Source organism: Rhinolophus ferrumequinum, chromosome 11, assembly GCF_004115265.2.
Source record: "Rhinolophus ferrumequinum isolate MPI-CBG mRhiFer1 chromosome 11, mRhiFer1_v1.p, whole genome shotgun sequence".
Lineage (NCBI taxonomy): Eukaryota > Metazoa > Chordata > Mammalia > Chiroptera > Rhinolophidae > Rhinolophus > Rhinolophus ferrumequinum.
Window position 1 is genome coordinate 15,973,103 of NC_046294.1, and position 12,676 is coordinate 15,985,778.

Sequence of the window (12,676 nt, forward strand, 5' to 3'; positions counted from 1 at the left end):
TAATATAGTCTATGGGCTTTGACAAAAGCATAGCCATGCAGCCACCATTACAGAATCATACAGAATAGTTTCTGCTCTAAAATTCCCCTTTGCTCCACCTATTCATTCCTTTTCCCCCCTAACCTCAGGCAACCAGTGATCATTTTACTGTCTCCATAGTTTTGCCTTTCCCAAGATGTCATATAGTTATAATCATACAGTATGTAGCCTTTTCAGATTTGCTTCTTTGACGAAGCAATATGCGTTTAAAGTTTCTGAATGTATCCTTGTGGCTTGATGGCTCTTTTTTTTTTTCTTTTATTGCTGAATAATATTCCATTGCATGGATATGTCACTGTTTGTTTATCCATTCATCTATCTATTCACCTATTGGAACATCTTGGTCGTTTCCACATTTTGGCAATTATGAATAATGCTACTATAAACACTTGTGTGCAGGTTTTTGTGCAGACATAGTTTTCAAACAAATTGGGTAAGTGCCTAAGAGTATGATTGCTGGATCGTTTGGTAAGACTATGTTTAGCTTTATAAGAAGCTGCCAAGTTGTCTCCCAAGGTGGTTGGAATGTTTTGCATTCCCACCAGCAATGAATGAGAGTTCCTACTGCTCCATATCCTCGCCAACATTTTGTGTTGCGCTTTGGATTTTAACCATTCTAATAGGTGTATGGTGGTATCTCATTGTTGTTTTAATTTGCAATTTCCTAATAACTTAGGATGTTGTATATCCTCCTGTTTCTTTTGACACTTTCTTTTCTTTCTTATTTTTGGTCAGCACTTTCTTACTTTCTGGCACAACAAGATGCTCCAGGCTCATCTTATGTTTTCTCTGTTTCAGCCCTAGCATCAGCCATTTCTCTGAGGAGTCCTGGTTCCTTTTATTGGAGAATGGTATTTAGAGATCAAAACCTGGGTGCTGAGTGTGCTTATTGTTTCCGGGGTATCATTGTCATTGCTTCCAGGTCTTCTCAGCAAACAGAGCTAGGAAATAAATGTCTACACACATACCTGTATTTGTTTCTCTTCGACCTGTGTGTGTATTCTAATAAACATGAGTTCATGCTGATATCTTGACTGTAATCCAGCATTACAGCACTCATTCTAGCTTCCCCTCTTACGTACTTGTGACTTCTTTCTCTGACAGTGAAAAACCTGGCTCTACTGGTCTAGAATATATATACTTTATTTGTTCGGCCCTAGTGCACATGTAAAGTACTTTTAGGAGGCTAACCTAGACACCCTGCGGAACAAATTAATGAGACTATAGTGCCCTGTGGTGTTTCATCTTTAGCTTTAGGTATCCAGTGAAAAAACTGTTTTCAAAGTTATAACACTTAAGTCAGTTCCTTTCTCCTCACTGATGTTTTTTTCTTGTTTTTGTTTTTGTTTTTGTTTTTTTTGTTTTTGTTTTTTACATTAAAGTCAGGTAAAATTAAATGCAATACTTTATATTTTAAAATAGGATATCTGTTATCCCATATTATTACACTACACTTCTCTATTTTTCTATTATCTGCCCATCCTTTTATCTGTGTGTGTACATAAAGTGACATCTGGAATTGTATTAATCAAATGGTAATAACAGTTGCTTCTGGGTAATGGAGTTCAGGTGATTTTTTTACATTATTCAGGTCCATATTCTGTAGTCAATTTTTATAATAAGCATATATATTATTTTTACAGAAAACATGAAATTGATTTCTAATACGAGGGAGGGAATTCTCAACCGGTAGAACACTGCTGAGGGGTAAAATGCCTATGGAATTTAGTAGCTAGGAGGTCAGTTTGGAGCCTGATGAGAGCCACCACTTTTGGAAGAATGAGAGACGGCAGCCAAACTGGAGAGGCAGAGGAATAAATGAAAGGCTCGGACAAGGCAAGGGCGAGTGCTTGCTTGCTGCTTGGGGGGTGAATGGTTCCAAGATACACTAGGGCATTGAGGGTCTTGTAAGGGCCCCTCAATTTGTAGAATGCCCCTCAATTTGGGGCAATCCATCCGAAGGGGTGATTTTCTCTGCTGTCCTGGTGCCAGCAAAGAGAAAGCTGAGAATGAACTCATCTAGGGTTGGAATTGTGCAGGGGGTATGAAAAATAGATGGAAGACAGGAGTCAGGAATAAGCAAGAATGTCATTGAAATGGTGGACCACTGTGAATTCTAAGTTGGATTCAGAAGATAGAGGAGGTGGTGGTTGGCAGAAAGGAACTGAATAGAGGGATGTAATGGTTAACTTTATGTGTCAACATAACTGGATCACGGGGTACCTAGAAATTTGGCTAAACAGTATTTCTGGGTGTAGCTGTAAGAGTGTTTCCGGAGGGAATTAGCATTTGAATCTGAGAACTTATTAAAGCAGTTTGCCCTCCCCAGTGTGGGTGGGCCTCACCCAATCTATTGAAGGCTCTACTAGAACAAAAAGTGGAGGAAGAACTAACTAGACCCTCCCTGCCTTACAGCTTGAGCTGGGACATCCATCTTCTCCTGCCCTCTGTACTCCTGATTCTCAGGCTTTCAGATCCAGACTGGAATCTACACCATTGGCTCCAAATCCAAGGCCTTTGGACTTGGACTGAATTACCACTGACTTCCTTGGGCCTGCAGCTTGCAGATGACAGATCATGGGACTCCTCAGCCTCCGTAATTGTAGGAGCTAACTTTTAAATAATATATTATTATACATATATATGTATATATTATATCCTATTGGGTCAGGGCACTCAAAAACCCCAATGAAACTAATGGATAGTTGTAATGGGAATAGTTCATCAGGCAAGATGGAGCCCAGGAACCTGAGCCCCCAGGGAGAAACTGTATGAGCAACACCGCCCATAGGATAGGGCATTTTTATGTCTGAGGAGGACTTTCTCCTACTGGCTACTGATGATTGTCTTTCAAATGTCAGTCGTCCCTGGTCTCTCAACACCAGATATAGGCACCCTTCTCTGCTCCCTGCCTCCCTCAGTCAGGAGCCCTGATCACACAGAATTCTCTTTGTCTCTTCTCCATCTGCCTTTCTGTGCTTTGTTCATCCCTGTGTCCCCAACACCTGGTCTGGCACATTCTGAGGCCCAGCAAACATTTACTAAATGACCCAGTGCAAAATGTAGGGACTGATGGATGGACCCCAGAGTCCAAGGGGACAGTGGTGGACGTCCAGCACCCTCTCAGCCTCATTATTTCTTCCCCTTTCCAGAAGGTAAAATGGGAGACCAGGGAAGGTAGAAGGTCTGGTCACACAGCAGAGCAGCCCCGTTGACTGAAGTTTCAGCAGAAACAAGATCAAGAAGATCAAGGGTGAGGGTGTGTATGTGTGTGTGTGTGTGTGGGGGGCAGCTGGAAGGAAACCCAAGGATCCCTGCTGTGCAATGTGTCAGCCCCTCACTGGACTGGGGCAGACTCCTCTCACTGGACTTCCCCCTCCATTGGCTACGGGGAGCCAGCCAGCCAAGGGGCCAGAGGTGGCTGCCCCAGAATGTTTGGCAGCCTGTTAACTTAATCCTCACCCGGCTGGGGGGACCTGGGGGGAGCTGGCTGTCACCTTGTTTCCCAAGCAGCTCCGGGCTGCTGGGGAAACAGCTGGATTGGCCCAGCTGTCTTTCCCCCTCCCCCTCCCTCCCTCCCACCCCACAAGTAAAAGGAAAAGGACAATTAAGAGGAAACCCAGAGGCAGGAAGCCAGGCTTGGGGCTGCTCTGGGAAGGGGAGGCACCCTGAGGAAATCCCGGTCAATGAACGTTAATTTTAATGGGAGGTAAAGGGAGAGGCTCTGAGAGCAATCCTGGGGGTAGGAGAGAGGGAGGGGCGAAGAAGCAGGTCTGTGCTCACAGATGGGCTTTTGTGAGCTTTCCAGAGGCTGCCCATCAAGTGAGTCAGTGGCCAAGATACAGGAGGCAGACCCCAAGGCGAGGTGGCTGGTGCTGAGGCTGCCATCCGGGGGTGGGGGTGGGGGTGAGGAGGCGTGGCATTTAGTCCTTCCTCCTTCACTCACACCTCCAACATCCCCTGGGTCCCTATGACATGACTGTATGCTAGAGGCTGGGCAAATGATGACCAGTCAGCCCTGGTTCCCAGCCTGAAGCAAGGGGGAGACCCCCAGCTAGGCAGTCAGTGGTAGTGCGGGTGGGGCACGCGCTGGGCCGCCAGATGCACAGGGGCTGTGGGAGCATGAGAAGGCCCAGGGGCACAGGGTAGGCAAGCTTCCCAGGGTTTTCCCACCTCATGGGACCCAGGGTCCCAGGGAAGGAGTACTCTGGGGCCTGTCCTTAATCCCAGGCAATGGATTGGAGGGCAGCCACAGCCTGAGCGCCCAGAAACCTAAGTGGATACTGGGAGCCCCTCCCCCAGCCGCTCTGCCCAGGTGGGTCCCTGTCATCTTTGATGGAGCTGAAGGCCTTGCTGATGACCTGCCAGAACCTAACATTCTCCAGGGCAAAGCTCACCTCCCTCCCTCCCACTCACTCCCTCATTCAGGCCACAGCTCTTTGGGAGACACTATGGGGGGTTCAGCTCAAAGCTGAAATGCTGCATGTATTTGCTCATTGATTCATTCAGTCATTTAACAAAACTTCATGGAGTATCTTCTCTGTGCGAGGCACCATCCTGGGTACTGAGAATTTATAGTGAACAAAAACAATTAAAAATCCCCATCCTTGTGGAACATATTGAGGATAGAAATAATAAAGAAAGAAGTAAAATATATAGAATGTCAGGTATTGACAGGTGTTGTGGAGAAAAACAAGACCAGGGAGGCAATATCTCAAGGCCTGGTCCTTAGCAGGAGCTCCTACCCCCATCTTCTACAATTGCTCCTGTGAACATGAATGCGTGGGCCCCCCCCCCACATACACACCTGCTGGAATCAGGCCCCTTGGAGCACAGAGGCCCTATCTGATTCAGCTAAGAAGCCCTCCCAACTCACACAGACACAGATACACAGACACACATACTCCTACCCCACCCTCAGGGGTGCTTTACACATCCCTTAGTCAGTGATTAAGACATATCTGCTAAATAATAAATGAGCACAAACTCTCGGATCCAGGAAACCAGAGAGCCCGGCTGGGCCCTGCCTGTCTGCAGCTTCCGTGGTCTCCCAAGCTGCCCGCTGTCTGCTGAGAGGGAGAGAGAGACCTCGCCAAGCTGGGGCACGGGGCAGGGAGAGACTGCTGAGCTGGCGGGTCTTGCTGGGGCTGGCCCTGGTGTTTCTTTTGCAAGTTTCAAGAGGGGGAAAGCCAGCAATGGCTGGGGGATACCCAAGAGGGAGCTATGTCCCAGGAGGAGATTCTAGAAGCATTGCTCTGGCCTGGGAGTGTCTCTGATTGCCATGCTCCCACTGCCTCTAATGGACACCCCACCCGCTGTCTGGCAGCGCCTACGAACCCTCGGGGTCCAGACCAGCCAGTCCACATGTGCTGAGGCTCACCAACCTTCAATCATGTGTTCTATGGTCTGAGCCACCCAGCCCAACAGGGCTGCTCCCATGTTGAACTTGAACTTAACTCTCTCCAGACGCAGTGCAGTTCACAGGGAGCAATCATCAGCCCACATCGGCCCTGGGACGCCTCTCAGGACTCTGGTCACAGGGTCACCAAAGGAGTGAACAGGTCCCGGGTGGGCGGAGTGTGGGGAATGGGGGATGGGGAACTGGACTGACCATCACACGTCAAGGCTAAAATGGCTTGTTGAGGGCAAGGCCTAGTTCTGGTGCAGTGAATGTCCCTGCCTACGCCTGAACCCCATGGCACTGCTGCCTCCAGGGGTAGGTTAGGTTCAAGAGAGAAGCTGTAGGCATCATGGTTCCAAATCTAGGCCTGGTGGGGACCGGGAGGAGACGGGAGCAAGGGAGGGGTTCCATCTGGGACAGAGAATTCCCACCAGTTCTGGAAGGCCCTTCAGGAATTGTCTGTGCTTCACAATTTGTGGTTTTGTGAACCCAGTAAAAAAATTACACAAATAAAAGGGGCTTGTCTGACAAGATTCTCTTTACTAGCCCTTATTTCATAAAAGAAATGGCATTCTTTAATGCCAAAACTGTAAGAGAAAGGCGGGCACGATTTCAAGATAATGGACAGTTTTTTACATGGAAAACACTGGGCTTTTTGGAAAGCTCAATACACAGTGCATGTTTTTCTTACTTGGTCATGAACCCGTCCTCGCTGACTAGCTCCAGTGGGCAGGATGGTGTTTGGAACAACGTGAAACTAAGGCCCAGAAAGGAGTGACATATTCGAGGTCCCAAGGAAAGTGAGTGGCAGAGTGGAGCCCGAGTCCAGGGCTCTTTCACCAACACTGATTTCTCAGAGCGGGACGGGCTCTGAGGGCCCAGTTCATCTGGTCCCTGCTGGAGACTTGGAGGGGTGACTGTGCCTAGAGCCCTGGGGTACAGGAGCACAGAACCCACCTTTTCTCAGCTTCCCACAGTCCCCCACTCCCACGCCAGGCTCCAGGCTGTAGCTTTAAATGCTTGCCTCCTGCCCAACTACCAGTAGTTCCCTCTGGGAACGCTCTGTGCCCTTGACTGCCAGCATTCTTGGCATGATGAGTCTCCAGTGCCAGGAGGGAGGGGGCCACATGTTCCCCATATGTCACCAGGGTGGGAAGTTTACACTGAACAGCTGAACTGGCCTCGCCTCCTCTTTCTTCCCCCAACAGATTGCCCTGCCTCTTTTCTCTTTGTCTTCCTCAAAGGACCTCCTACTCCTAACCCAGGAAAAATTAAAATGGGATGGTTTAGCATTTGCAGGGACCCCAAACTTTCCAAAAAAATGTCTATATACATTGGTTTCAATTAGACAAATATGCATACATATCTTGAAGTCAAACAAAAATCAAACAGACACATACCCCGCGCCAGGATCTGCAGGGACAGGTAAAGGTGAGCTCCTTAGAGGATGACCAGACCTTCAGCTTTTCACCCATGTCTCCACCCCATTAGCCATCCATCCATCCATCCGTCCATCCATCCATCCATTCATACATCCATCTTTCCATTTCTCTCTCCCTCTCTTCCTCCCTCCCTCCTTCACTCTTTATCCTTCTCTTCATTCATCTCTCTTTCTCTTTCTACCTCTCTATCCCTTCATTCCTCCATCCCCTCTCTACCTTTCAATCTCTTCATCCACCCATTTCTCTATTCCATCGTCTCTCATTTTCTCTATTCCTTCATCCTTCCTTCCATCCCTCCACCCAAACTTCCACCCCTTCATACTTTCTTTCATCCAGCCAATCATTCATTTTAACCTCTCTCCTCCATCCATCACTCATCTATCTTATCACAGATCCATCCATCCATGCATCCACTCACCAATCCATCCATCCATCCATCCATCCATCCATCCATCCATCCATCCATCCATCCTTCTATTCCTCCTTCAATCTCTCCATCCCTCCATTCCTCCATCCACTTCCCACCCTTCCATCCCTTCGTTCATCCATCTATCTCTCCATTCCTTTGCCCTTCCCTCTATTCCTCCTTCCTTCCCTCCCTCCTGTCATCCCTCCCTTCTTCCCTCACCCATCCCTCCACCCCTTTATTCTTCATTTAGTCAAACGGCCCTCTCTCCATCTCCCCCTCCATCTCCTTCCATTCCTGCTTCCATTCCTCCATCCCTCCAGCCCTCTCTCCACTTGGTGAGAGCTCTCCATGAACCATGCACTGCCAGCATGCTGCACACGGTGATATCTCAATAATTGTTTGTTGACTGGACCTAATGGCGCCCCTACCCCTGGAGCTGACACCACAGTGAGCACTCCGTCCACAACTAACTCCCTTTCTGCTGAGTCTGCTTTTCGGACTGAGCCTGTGTGGGGGAGGTCGTTGGACAGAAAAGAAATATTAGAAGGACCCCGCTTTCATAAGTCCTTACAGTGAGTCATGAGCCTTACCACCCTCTCTCTTTTTTGCCTCCTAGGAGTCTATGATTTATTCCCGTATTATGACTGAGGACCTGGGCCCAGAGGCCCTGGCACAGGAAGGAAATCTGAGACCACCTCTGCCCTACCATCAGCTCCACTTGTGGGATCAACTGTGTGGTGTCTTTTCTGGTTTTACTGTATATCCCTCCTCCAGCAAACCCTATATTCCACCAAACACAGCCCATACTTCAAGGCTGATTGGTTTGTTCCCGCATCTTCCCCCAGCCTGGAATCCCCCAGTCTTCTTCTCCACCGGAGAAATCCTGTCCACTCGCAGCACTCATCTCCAAGGATACCTTCCCCAGCAGGTCTTCAAAGATTGCCCCCACCTCTACCACCTTCAGCAAGAGGTAATCATTCCCCTGTTCCCACAACACTTTATTTAGGCACCATTTACACAGATTACATTGTCTGCCTTGCCTGAAGAAGGGTTGTGTGTCTGTCTTCTCCCTCTGAGCTTCTTACAGGGGCTGGGGACCTGCTGTCTGAGTCACGTTGGTCCACTCCTGAAACCTAACACTAGCACAGGCACAGTGGCAAACAATAAATGTCTGCACCATCTCATTTAATCCAAACCACCCGTGGAGATGGCTGCCGTTGTTATGCCCATTTTGCAGGAAGAAAAATGAGGCCCCCAAACTTCCCAGCTGGTAAGCATATGGCCAGGGCACTGGCCAGGAGAGCACCCCCTGAGTCAGCAAGGAAGGAGGAGAAATGAGTGGGGGAGGGGAGGAGAAAAAAAATGAAGAGAGCCCAGTTTTTAAGTTTCTTTGGGGGGACCCAGAAACTTGACCTGAACAGAGAATGCCATCCCCATGCTAGCTGCCTCTCCTATTTCACAGCCTCCTGACAGTTTTCTGCCCCACGGATCTTGTAGCCTCTGGTAAAAAGAAAAAGCAAGGCTGGCTAGAAACGGAGGCTGGCTTCCTTCCTTTGGAGCCTCCTCCCACTTTGATCCAGAGGAGGAGAAAGGCAAAGTCAGCAGAATCCACCCCTCTCACCAGCCCTCCGCCCTGCAGCTACCCCTTTCCCACACCCCAGGGGCAGCATACTGTTATGGATCTGGGAACCCCTGGAAAAATGGTGTCAGCTATGCCATCCTCAGGAAGGCAGGGAAACCAAGCTCTCAGGCATGGGGATTTCCAAAGTACCCCTCCTCCAACACTGTGTGGTGGCTGGGGCCGGGGGAGGGGACAGAAGGGAAGTAACTTTCTCAAACGTTCAGTGATAAGCCCTTTATGTCTCATTGAGCTTCACAGTAACCCTGTGGGAAGGAATCACTGACCCCCGTTTATAGATGGAAACACTGAGGCTCAGCGAGATTACACGCTGATGAGTAGGGTTGTTGGGATCTGAGCTTTCACGTGTGCTCCTTCCCACCCAGGTGGGGCTGAGTGCAAGTCTCTCTCAGTCACGAACTTCCTAAGTCACTTTGATGCCTGTTCTGGGTCAAGAGGGTCCCAGTGAATCTGCTAGACCATCTCTGAAATTTCTTGAGAGTCCCATGTCACGTCATTTGAAAACTCTAACCCAAAGTAACTCTCGTCCCTGCAGGGGATTCTCCGAGCGATGGTTTTGTACAGAACTTCTTGGGGTCAGCCCCTCCAGGCCTTGTCACACGGTATAGAACCCAGGGCCCATGGCCACTGACAGGTGGCTGCAGAGTGACCATCCTTGGGGATGCCTGGTACTTAGGATTCACCCCATGAAGGATGAGCAAGATGAAGCTGGGGCTGGACGAAGAAATGTGCCAGGAAGTGGAGGCGAGATTCAGGAGACATGGCTCATAAAAAGCTGTTCAGCCATGCAAGGGATTCAGGCTGGCTTTTCTGGGAAGTGTGACTGAAGTTTGGGGCTGAGAAAGCCCTCATGAAGGGCTCCCAAAAAGCTCCAGGCCAGATCGCCACCCTCCCTGGCCTTTTTCCTTGAGGAAACAAAGTATGTCCTGTATTCTTTGCTCAGAAGCTATCCTTTGTATTAATCACTCCTGATGATTTATACATCACTGTTTGATAGGGGCCGGTCTCCAGCCCAGGTCTCTGTGGAACCCCATGGCACAATTCTACTGTGTGCCTTTACATTCTCCTCATAAACCCGCTTAGGGGAAAACACAGAACGCTTTTCCTCAATAATCTGTCTGAGAGCAGAAAATGCCCTCCAGCCACAAAGCTCCAATAACCGACTGTTCGACTGGCAGACCCCCAGGTAGGAAAGGGCAGCTGAGCCTGAGCCCGGAAGCAGGGGAGGGAAGAGGAGAATGGGGATGGCAGCCCCTGATCCACCCCAGCTGTTCAAACATCCAGGCCCCCTTCCCTCTTCCTTCCAAAGTCCCGGTCAGCACTCAGGCCTGGCTCACGGCCACCCTGGGTCCCTGCAGTAAACCCCTTGCTGAGATTTCCTCTCCTAGACAGAAGGCCTCTCTCTAAACCTCAGAAGCCAGAGGGCCACCAGCTCTGGGGAAGCCACCAGGGCCGGGTGGAGCAGGGAATGGAATAGGTGACCCTGCTGAGCTCAGAAGCAAGCAGAGGAAAGAGCATGAGAGACACAGGTATTGGCTGCGGCCAGCACCAACTCCTCACACCCTCCCGTTCTCACCTCCAGCCACTGTCCACAATGGCCCCTCCTTCTATCTCTTCTCTCTGAGTATCTATATTCTGCCTACTTTCAAGGCCCCCAGTAAAGTGTTTCCAGATGGAAAACATCTCTATCCGTCCTCTGGCTCCGTGGTGCCTTGTCTCCTGTGGCACTGGTCATTTTCAGCCTTACATGATAGATATTTGGATGAGAGTGATACCTGGCTTCCTGCAGCTCTGGAGGCCAAGATGTGAGTTGAGTCCTGCCGTGTGGTCCCCAGAGGATGCCTAACACGGTACCCCGGCGAGCAGCAAGAGGAAATCACCTGTACTGACTTAGTAACTGTGTACTTACTAGTACTTTTCTTGCTTAACCTCCTTGATCCCCACACAAACATGGTGAGACAGACCATTCACATTTTATAGATGAGGCAACTATTATAAACAGTACTGTTTTTATTATTTACATTTCCTAATTGTTCATCCTGGGACACAGAAACGTATGGATTTTTCTATGCTGATTTTGTATCTAGCAACCTTGCTAAATCCTAATGCTATATGCCCGAATTCCTTTAGGTTGTCCATGAAACACTCACATCATTTGCAAGTAGTTATTATGTTTTCTTTCTTTCCAATATTTATATCCTCTAAGCTTTTAACATTTTTATTTTATCTTATTTTCTGTCTTACTGTGCTGTCTGGGACCTCCAATACAATACTGACTAGAAGTGGTGTTAGCAGGCATCTTTGTCTTATGCCAGTTTTAAAGGAGGGCGCAGCTCACAGTGGCCCATGCAGGGATCGAACCGGCAACCTTGGTGTCCTTAGCACCACGCTCTAACCAACTGAGCTAACTGGCCACCCCCTAAAGGGAAAGTTTTAAATCATTCCTCATGCTTTATATTGCTTGCTCTAAAAAGATGCTACTTACTAGGCTAAAGAAAAATTTCTCCCTCTCCCTAGGTTTCTAAGAGTTTTTTTCATGAATGGAAGTTGAAATTTATCTCATTCTTTTTCTGCATCTCTTGAGATTATTATATAACATCTGTCCTTTGACTTATCTAATGTGGTAAATTACATTGATCTATTTTCCAAAGTCAAACCAACTTTGCATTCCTGGGATAAACTGCACAGGTCATGATGTGTTGTCATTTCTATTCATTAGAAGATTCAGTTTGCTAATATGTTGTTGTCCAGAGTTTTGTCTCTATATTCATGAGTGAAATAGTTTCCTTTTTCCATCATGTCGGGTCTGGCTTGGATACCAAGCTTTTACTCATCCCATAAAAATGAGCTGGGGATTATGTTTTTTATGAACCCTGGAGTATTTTGTGTAAGATTGGAATGATCTAAAACTTGACTGGTAGAACTTGCCTGGAAAGCTGTCTGAGCCTGGTGTTTTCAACTGTGCAAAGTCTGAAACTTTGGATTCAGTTTCTTTTGTGGCTGTAGGGCTATTCAGGTCAGGGGCCCACATGGGCACCTTTACAGGACACCATTTTAAATAGTATTTTTTCTGGTGCCAATTTTTAGAACTCATTCATGTCGCATAGTTTTTAATATGTATTTGGAGAAAGCTCATAATATCTTCTGATAATTTTAACAGCTTAGTGGAGGTATAATTGACATAAGCTAACGTCACACATGCAAAGCTGATGACTGTGACATCTGTATACACTTGTGAATCCATGACCACTTTCATGATAGAACATAGCTGTCATCCTTCAAAAGTTTCCTCATGCCCTGTCCCTCACCTTCCCTCCAGGGAACTACTGATTTGCTTTATGTCTCTATACACTGGCTTGCATTTTCTAGAATTGTATAAAATGGAATCATACAACACATACTTTATTTTGTCAGCTCCTTTCATGCAGTATAATATTTCGAAGTTCATTTAAGTTGCTGTGTGTATCAATAGTTCATTCCTTTTCGTTGCTGAGTAATACTCCACAAATATGCATATACCATTATTTGTTTATCCTTCACCTTTCAATGGCCATTTGGGTGGCTCCCAGTTTCAGCTATTGTAAATGAAGTTCCATGGACATTGGTGTACAAATAGTTGAATGAAACATATGCTTTTTCTTCTCCTGGGTAAATAGAAGTGGAATGGCTAGGTTGTATGATTGGTGTATATATTTAACTTTTCAAGAAATTGCCAAACTTTTCCAAAGTGGTGGTAGCATTTTACA

At 47.6% G+C, this 12,676-nt stretch overlaps 1 non-coding gene across 1 annotated transcript; it reads right to left on the minus strand.

Annotated features, from left to right (window-relative positions):
- Positions 1–11,270: 11,270 nt before the first annotated feature.
- TRNAL-AAG (transfer RNA leucine (anticodon AAG)) lies at positions 11,271–11,344 on the minus strand. Its single transcript has one exon. It is a non-coding gene; the product is annotated as a tRNA-Leu (tRNA).
- Positions 11,345–12,676: the final 1,332 nt, after the last annotated feature.